Below are 7,973 nucleotides of genomic sequence, written 5' to 3'. Positions count from 1 at the left end.
ACTGGGGGTTGCAGCTGCTGTGTGCACCCTGAACAGGTCAGGGGGTAGAGGGGTGGTCCTAGGGCCTTGAACCTGTGCTGCATGTTTTACCCATATTATGTTATTGGAGCTTCACTCGAATCCTGGGAGGACAGTATCATCGCCCCCATTTTATATACAAGACAATGACCTCCAGGAGGGAGGAAAATGTGCCCCGAGGTCACATAGCTTTTAAGTGGAGGAGTTAGGGATTTGAAGGCAGGGCTGTCTGATTCCCGAACCCTTGACTTTGACGTTATACGCTACAAGTGTTTCTCTCCCTAAACTTCTTTCAGTGGAAAGGAAAGAGTCCAGTTTTGCTGTGTGTGCATCTTGGGAGGTATCCCAGCACGGCCCCTAAAACACCTCTGACTATGAATGTTGGGCTGGGAATGGGCCATCGGCTGGTGATGGATCCCCACCGTCCATCACAGTCCCGTGGTGCTCCGACATGCAGTGCTGAAGTGTAATCAGAGCGATGGTGTCCTGATCTATGGGGGACGTACATCATCCCAGGGCTGGTACCTTGACATAGTACCTTAGCTTGCTGTCAGCGGGACGGCCCCTTAATGTATTTCCGTAATATATCACCCACTGAAGGTGGCCAAGGAGGCCTGCGGATGCCAGTCAGCTAGAGCCCTTTGCATGAGTCTCCCTGAGTTAGTTCTTGGTCTCTTAAAATTCACGCGTGCTTGTGGAATTTGTGTGAGCACAGAGAGAGCAGAAAAGAAGGGGGCAGAAGCAGAGAGAAGCCGAAAGGCTAAAGGCGAGAACAGAGGTGGGGAGGAGGGAGGAGAATGCAGGCAGCAGAGGGAAGTAGAGGAGGGAGAGAACAAAGAGAGGGGGGAAGGAATGGGGAAGGGTGGGGTGTCCAGGGCTGGGGTACCTGAGCTTAGAGAACAGGAGGGTCAGGGAGCAGTGCAGAGGTACTTGCTTTGTAGCTGGGCACAGATGTGATGTGAGGAACCCTTGTATTTGACCTCCTAGGGGTCTCGTTCTCCTGGGGACTGGACAGGAGGAGCGAGGACACATGGGTGATGGCAGGACTGGAAACTTCTCCTGCTCCCTTCACAGAGTGCAAAGGGGCTGTGTGGTCTGCCAGGAACTTTCTCATTCTGTCTCCCTTGCTCCAGAAGTCATCTCGGTGGGAAGGATCCCCAGCCCCCCATGTCTACCCACCCACTGGATAGCTTTACTCAGCTAGCCCAACAGCACCACCCACTCAGAGGACCCCACACTGTGGTCATCTGTCCATGCCTGGTCTCCCTCCCTTCTTACTGCAGCCAAAGGGCTCTCCAGGTTCCAGTGCCTGAGATCTGGTGGTCATGTCCTCTCCAAGAGCCCTGCATTCACACCCGTCAATTCTTTTCCATTTTTGTTGCCTTTATCCTAGTGCACATCAGCAAATATTGGGCCAGCTCTCAATCAAATATTAAGAACATACTCTGTCCCAGACACCGTGTTGGGGGGCAGCCTGTGCATGTGCTCAGTCTCTCCCCTCATCAACCTATTCTGCACATCACTACCTGATTGGCCTTCCTAAAGAACCCGTCTGTTGTGTCACTTTTTAATCACTAACATTGCAAAGAAAGGGTTCCCTACCACCAACTGGATGTCTTTGTGCTACCCTTAAGGACTGTAAAGAGCCGAATGGGAGCGTGATAGGTGCCTCTGCCGGTAGGTGCCTCTGAGGGTCTACACCCAGCCTGGAGGGGTGTGGCCCGCGTTGTCCACCGCTCCACAGCGTGACTTCTCTGCAGAGCTGATGGAGAAGGAGGTGAGAAGAATGCGTAACTCTGGTATAAGGTCAGGGGGCCCCACAGTGCCCAGTCTCACTGTGCCATCACGTTAAACCATAATCTAGAAACACAGGGCACCTGGGTGGCTTGGTTGGTCAAGCATCTGCCTTCGGCTTAGGTCATGATCCCAGGGTCCCAGGATCCAGTCCCGCCACGGGCTCCCTGCCCCTGCTTGTCTCTCGGCCCCTACTCCCCAGCCCCGCTTCTCACTTACTCTCTCGCTCAAATGAATAAATAAAATCTCTAAAAAATTAGAAAATACAATAGAGCCCATTTCAGTCTTTACTGGATCTCTGACAGGGCATTAAAGGAAATCCACGTTTTGACCCTCCTTAAAATTCCATTGTCTTTCCTTCCATCCTCTTAGCCCTGTAGCAGCTCCATAGCCTCTCCCCATCTAAACACACTTCACGCTCTCCCACCAACTCTCTTCTCAAGATCAGGTGTGTCTGCGTCACGCTCTTCTTCCTCCTCCTCTTCCAGCTGCCCCTTAATTTTGTATAGCAACTTAATCGCCTTGGGTTTCTTATATTCTTTTCGCTTCATGCATTATTTGGGTTCTCCAAAAACACAGGGGAGTCTGAAAGCCGACCCAGCAAGCCTGTGGGTTCCAACACCAGCCCTTGGAAAGGCTACCTTTACTGCATTGAACTGCTTTTGCCCCTTCATCAAAATCAATTGAGCATACTTACTTGGGTCTGTTTCTGGGTTCTCTGACATGTACTATTGATCTGGCTGGCTATCCCTCTGCCATCGCCATCCAGTCTTGATTACAGTGAGCACCTAAGCCTGAAATTTGATTCCTCCCATTTTACTCTTCTTTTTAAACATTGTCTTAGCTGTTTTCATTTTTTTTTTCTTTTCCTATACATTTTAGAATTGTCTTGTTTACAAAAAAACCTTGCTGGGATTTCGATAGGAATTGTGTTAAATCTGTAATCAGTTTGGAAGAATTGACAATTTTATGAGGGTGAGTCTTCCTATCCACGAATACAGCATGTTTCTCCATTTATTATCTTTGATTGCTTTCATCCACACTATATAGTTTCAGCCTATAACTCTTATTTTATTTACACTCTAAGTATCCCTTCTTGGGGGGGGAGCAATTACAGGTGGTATTGTATTTACCATATTGCTGTCTATGTGTTCATTGCTAGTACATAGAAATAGAATAGATTTATATATATATATCTTGAATTATCTTTTTTCTTCTGTTTCTTGTCTCTGTTTTGAGTTTCTCCATTCTCTTTTTATTGCCTTTCTGTGAGTTACTTGAACAGTTTTTTGGAAAGAAAAGTGAGCAGGCACTGGGGCTGAGGGACCCCCACCCTGCCTGGCCCTGGGCATAGAGGTTGTCAAGCCAAAACCTGCAGAGCTCAATTCCCAGTATGAGCTCACTGAGTAGTGACTTGCTTCTTTGTCCACTAGGTGAGTGGCAGATAGAATCCTCGGTCTTCAGAGGTTTCGTGTCTTCTTAGTCCCAAAGAGTGGTTCCTGTGGTGTCACTTTAGGCACTGAGTAAGCTGGACTGCAGGAGGTGATCGGAGGAGCAAACACGGACTTCATTCAGGATGGACTTGACTCAAAGACACAATGCATAGGAGAATGCTTTTCCCTGAGCCCAGCCCAAGGGGCAGTTAAGGAAGGGCTGTATTCTGGTGGAGGGAGCTCCACATCTTGGTGGGGGCTGAGGCAGATGAAAGAAATTTAACTGTTTAGTTGATAAAATATTCCATTTCACCAGGGGGTACAAAACAGGACAAGCCTGAGAGAGGGAGTTGGGGCATCAGGGTGATTTCTCAGGGGTGGGAGAGGGATACTGACTCCAGGGGGAGGAAGGTGGGAAGAGGAAGCCATCCTGGGACCTGGAGAGAACCGACTGACCAACCAGCATGTCCGCTTTCCTTAGCCACAGGCCTCTGGGGCTGCTACCAGAGAGGATAAAAATCACACGTGAAATTTAGTAGCTACTCATTTAGTAGCTGCTACTCATTTACGAGACAAAGAATGGGAATTCTGAGGATCTGTGTCTGCCCTGTCACAGGTTAACAAGGGGGCAGAGTTGAGTCCCGTCTAAGTCATGCGGGAAAGGATGGTACTGAATTGCAATGGCCTTTTCTGGAACAAAAAGGCTCGAGCCTGAGGTTTCTTTAACCCTAGAGGCTTCCCAGGGTCACAGGTGCAGGAAATAATCAACAGTGTCAGGCTCATCCTATAAATTGAGTTTAATCCTGCAGGAAACCTGGAACAAACCCAGCATTTCTCCAGGAGGACCATCCAATCCGGGACCTCAGCAGAGCGACACGTCCCCCCCACCCCCGCCCGCGTCCCCGTCGCCTCCTCCCTGTCCCCCACCGCGGTGAGTTGCTCTCCGCGAGAGAGCGAGCCCTGAGCGCTGGGGGGCGGGGCCAGGGCCGGGGCCGGGCCGGGGGCGGGGCCGGGGCGGGGCTTTTCCAGCCTGGGCAGTGGTCCTGGGCCCGCGGCTGCCCGCCTAGCTCAAGCATTAGCTTCCCTCCTCCCACACCCCCCATCCTCCCAGCTCCTGGCCGCCCCCTTCCCTGCCTGCCACACAGCTGTTTTGCCAACATTGCTGCCTGATTATCTTTCAAGTGGCTTCTTGGAGCAGATGTTCCGGCTCCTTCCTGCATCGAAAACAAACAGGCGCTCTGTTGTCGTTTGCTCTCCTGGGGAAAATCCCTCTGCTGCTGCAGATTCTTCTTGAGAGGTTCAGGGACTTCTGTGAAGTCTTTCCCAGCTGCTCCTTGCCAGGAATTTGCCTCCAGATGGATGACAGGGGCTCCTCAGGTCTTCCGAGGTGTGTGGCCCTTCCTGGACGTGGGCTGGGGGAGTACACTTGTAACAGAAATCGGATTCAGACCTAGGGGAAGCCAGTGGAGGTGGGTGGGGGGGGGGACTCACTCCTGTCACCGCCTTCCCATAATATTTAACCTTTCGAAAAACGTAAACATCTCACCAACTTGGATTCTGAAAGATCCCCCAGCGGTTTGTCCCCAGTTGAAAATCTCTGTTTGTTTTCAGGAACCTCACCAACAAGGAAATGTTGCTGGCTTGCTTTTTGAGGTTTGCGTTATGAAAGCCATAGGTTTCCAGTTTCTGTTTTATGAATGTGAAAGTTGAACGTGTCTTTCAAAAGGTGCCCATTCCATAACCTCTCCCTGTTGAGGTTCAGGGCTCTGGCTCCACCAGACAGCAGCTTGGCCAATGGTCAGGATGACCCCTGGGATGCCAGGAAGTGACATCTTGTCACCCTGTTTTGTGTGTGTAAGAAATGGCGGCCTCAGCAACTCACTCCTAGAGGTGAGGCCCCGGGGGTGCAGGGGGGAGGGGGCCTCCAGCTCCTACACCAGTTGGTTGTGGCCTGTTAAGGGCTCTGGTTGGAGAGGGGAGAGACAGCAGCTGGGACAAGCCTGGGGTAAGGGGTAAGGAGCTGGGGCATCAGGGTGATTTCTCAGGGGTGGGAGAGGAATACTGACTCCTGTGAGAGGAAGGTGGGAAAAGGAAGCCATCTTGGGACCTGGAGAGAACCACCTGACCACCAGCATGTCTGCTTCCCTCAGCCAGAGGCCTCCTGGGGCGGCTACCAGAGAGGATAAAAATCACGTGTGAAATTTGATCTGTCCCCAAACGTTCATTGATTTGGCAACAGATCTTGCTATGGCCCATTCCACTCCCCCACTTTGTCATCTAAGTGTCCTCCTCTGGCCCGTTCAGTTCTCACCCCACTCCACTGGGGCCCAGCATTGCCCAGAGGCGTGAGCCCTGCCACACGGGGTGTGGGGGCTGTCCCGTGCTTACCCGGTGTAGCAGAGGGGGGCGCACTTGACCACATGTCCTGATATCCCCTCATCTCTCCCCGAAACTAGTTCATCTAGTTTTGTCTAGGTGAGACGCCAGCCTCCCCCGATTCTTCCTGTCTCTCTGGCTACTCCCTCTCTGTCACCTTTGCTGGCTTTTCCCTCTTCAGGGGCAAATGACCACGTTTCTCAGTGAGAGAGGTAGTGCCCTCTTTTCTGTCTGTAGACCGGGGTTTCGCACGTGTTAGCATGCAAACACTCCAGGGTGGCTGCTATACATGTGGGCTCCGGAGCCCCACCCCAGGGCTCTGTCTTGGTGGCCCTGGGGGGGCCCAGCAAGCGCCCAGAGGGATTCCAGGGCCAGGAGCCCACGGAACGTGCTTTGATAGAGTTCTGCATTGCACCCCTGCATATATGATTTTCACAGTATTTATATGCTGACAACTCCTCAGTTGATATTTCCAGCTCAGGCTCTCCTCAGATCTCCAGGCCTGTATGTCCAGATCTACTTGATATCTCTATCTGGACATGACCCAGGCATCTGAACCCCAGGATTCCTCAAAGGAAACTTGATTTTTCCTTCCCAGAACATCTCCCAGCTTCACCTCGGAAAAGAGAAGCCAACCCCCAGCGGCTTCTTCAGATCCCCCTTTCTGCCCACCCCAGGTCCAAAACCTCTGCAAGTCTGGCGTCTGGGCTTACCTTCAGAATGTTCCTCCAGTCGGCTGCGTCTCTCCCACTCTGGTGCGGCTGTCCCTCTGCACCAAGCCGCCAGCCTCATGACCCGGATGTCCTCAGAAAATGCCTGCTGCTCCCCCTGCCCTAAGTCATTCCTTGACACCACTCAAGGAGGAGGTATGAAACTCCCTTCAGAGGCTTCTTATTGTACTTAGGATGAAATCCAACCCCTTCCCCCACCATGACATCGGCCTATGCCTGTCTCTTCCCCAGCTGTCCTGTCACCCTGGGCTTTGCACCCTGAACTCTGTTCACGCTGAGTGTTCAGTTCCCAGAGCAGGCCAAATGCCTTCCTGCCTCTGGGCTTCTGTACTTACTCTTCCCTCTGCCTAGAATGCTTTTTCCTAGTTCTCCAAGTGTCTCGGGTACCTCCTCAATTTTAGGTCTCAGTTTTCCTGACCTCCTTATTATTAATATTGTTACTTTCATCCTGTTGTTCTTCATCTTGGCCCCCTGCCCATTCTTTCATGGTATTTCATGGAAATTCATAATTTGTGATTATGTATTTATTAATGTTTCTGTATGTCTTATTTTTTCCCCTTTTTCACTGGGCAGTATGTTCTGGGAGGGAAGGGACGATGTCTGTTTTTTTTCTTTTTTTTTTTTTTTTTATTACCTAGCCCAGGTTAGCACCTGATAAATATGTGTTGAATGGATGGAATGAATTTTGTTTCCCTTAGTTGTCTAACAGTGGGCTGTAGCTGTTATCCTACTGCACTGTCTTCTGTTCAGACCCCTTTGAGTCTTTCCTACTCCATTTTCTTCCGGTGAACCCTATTCTACCCCATTCTAGTCTGTTCTACCCCATTCTAGTCTGTTCTACCCCATTCTAGTCTGTTCTACCTCCTCTGTTCCATCCTGGTTAATTCTGTTCCAGCCTGTCCTGGTCTAGTTCTAACTGTCTTGTCTCCATCCGCTTTTATTCTGTTCCATGCTGTTCCAGTCTATTCTGTTTTCTCCACCCCCCCTTTCTTTCCATCTGAACCACACTCTTCTTCTTGGTTCTATTCTATTGCATTCTGTTGCGGTTCCTTCCCCTTGCTCATTCTGAGAGATCTAGTCTCATTTTGCCCCATTTCATTTTAATCTTGCCTCAATGTCTTCCTTAAGGTTTTGGAATACCTGCTTTGTGCTTAGTCTTTTGATAAGAATCTGTGAGATTATGGGAGAAGGAGATGCTATCCTGGGCATGAGAAAGGCCCTCTAAAGGGTGAGTAAATGGTAGAGAGAAAAGAGGTGGTTATGTGGATCCAAGCTGAGCCATGATAGAGAGGATTTGGTGGAGAAGAGAGGATGACAGCACGAGAGAAAGCCGGTAATGGGCCTAGGTGTTGGTGACACACTGAGGACACCAGCCTGAGAAATTTAGGAGGGAAACTAGGGTTAGCACAAGCAAAGGGTAGTGAGGAATGAGAGGTAAAGGGGCAATGGAAGATTGGTCTCCTACTGACTGGCTCATTGTTTTGATGTTTTTAAACAGGGATCCTCTCATGGTTTGAAGATGGCTGTTGGGACACCATCTGGCCTCATGACATCAGGCGAGGCAGTGTGGTCCAGTAGAATGAGAATCCCTGGGTAAGTTGTTTGGCCCCTCTGGGCCTCA

General features: G+C 50.6%; 1 long non-coding RNA gene across 1 annotated transcript; it reads left to right on the top strand.

Annotated features, from left to right (window-relative positions):
• Positions 1 to 4,362: 4,362 nt before the first annotated feature.
• Positions 4,363 to 7,559, top strand: LOC116871986. Its single transcript, XR_004383573.1, has 3 exons — positions 4,363 to 4,632; positions 6,299 to 6,487; positions 7,481 to 7,559. It is a non-coding gene; the product is annotated as an uncharacterized LOC116871986 (long non-coding RNA).
• Positions 7,560 to 7,973: the final 414 nt, after the last annotated feature.

Source organism: Lontra canadensis, unplaced genomic scaffold, assembly GCF_010015895.1.
Source record: "Lontra canadensis isolate GAN:19392208 unplaced genomic scaffold, GSC_riverotter_1.0 scaffold28, whole genome shotgun sequence".
NCBI lineage: Eukaryota > Metazoa > Chordata > Mammalia > Carnivora > Mustelidae > Lontra > Lontra canadensis.
Note: the sequence above shows the minus strand (reverse complement) of the source record. Positions and strands in the feature narration are given on the sequence as shown.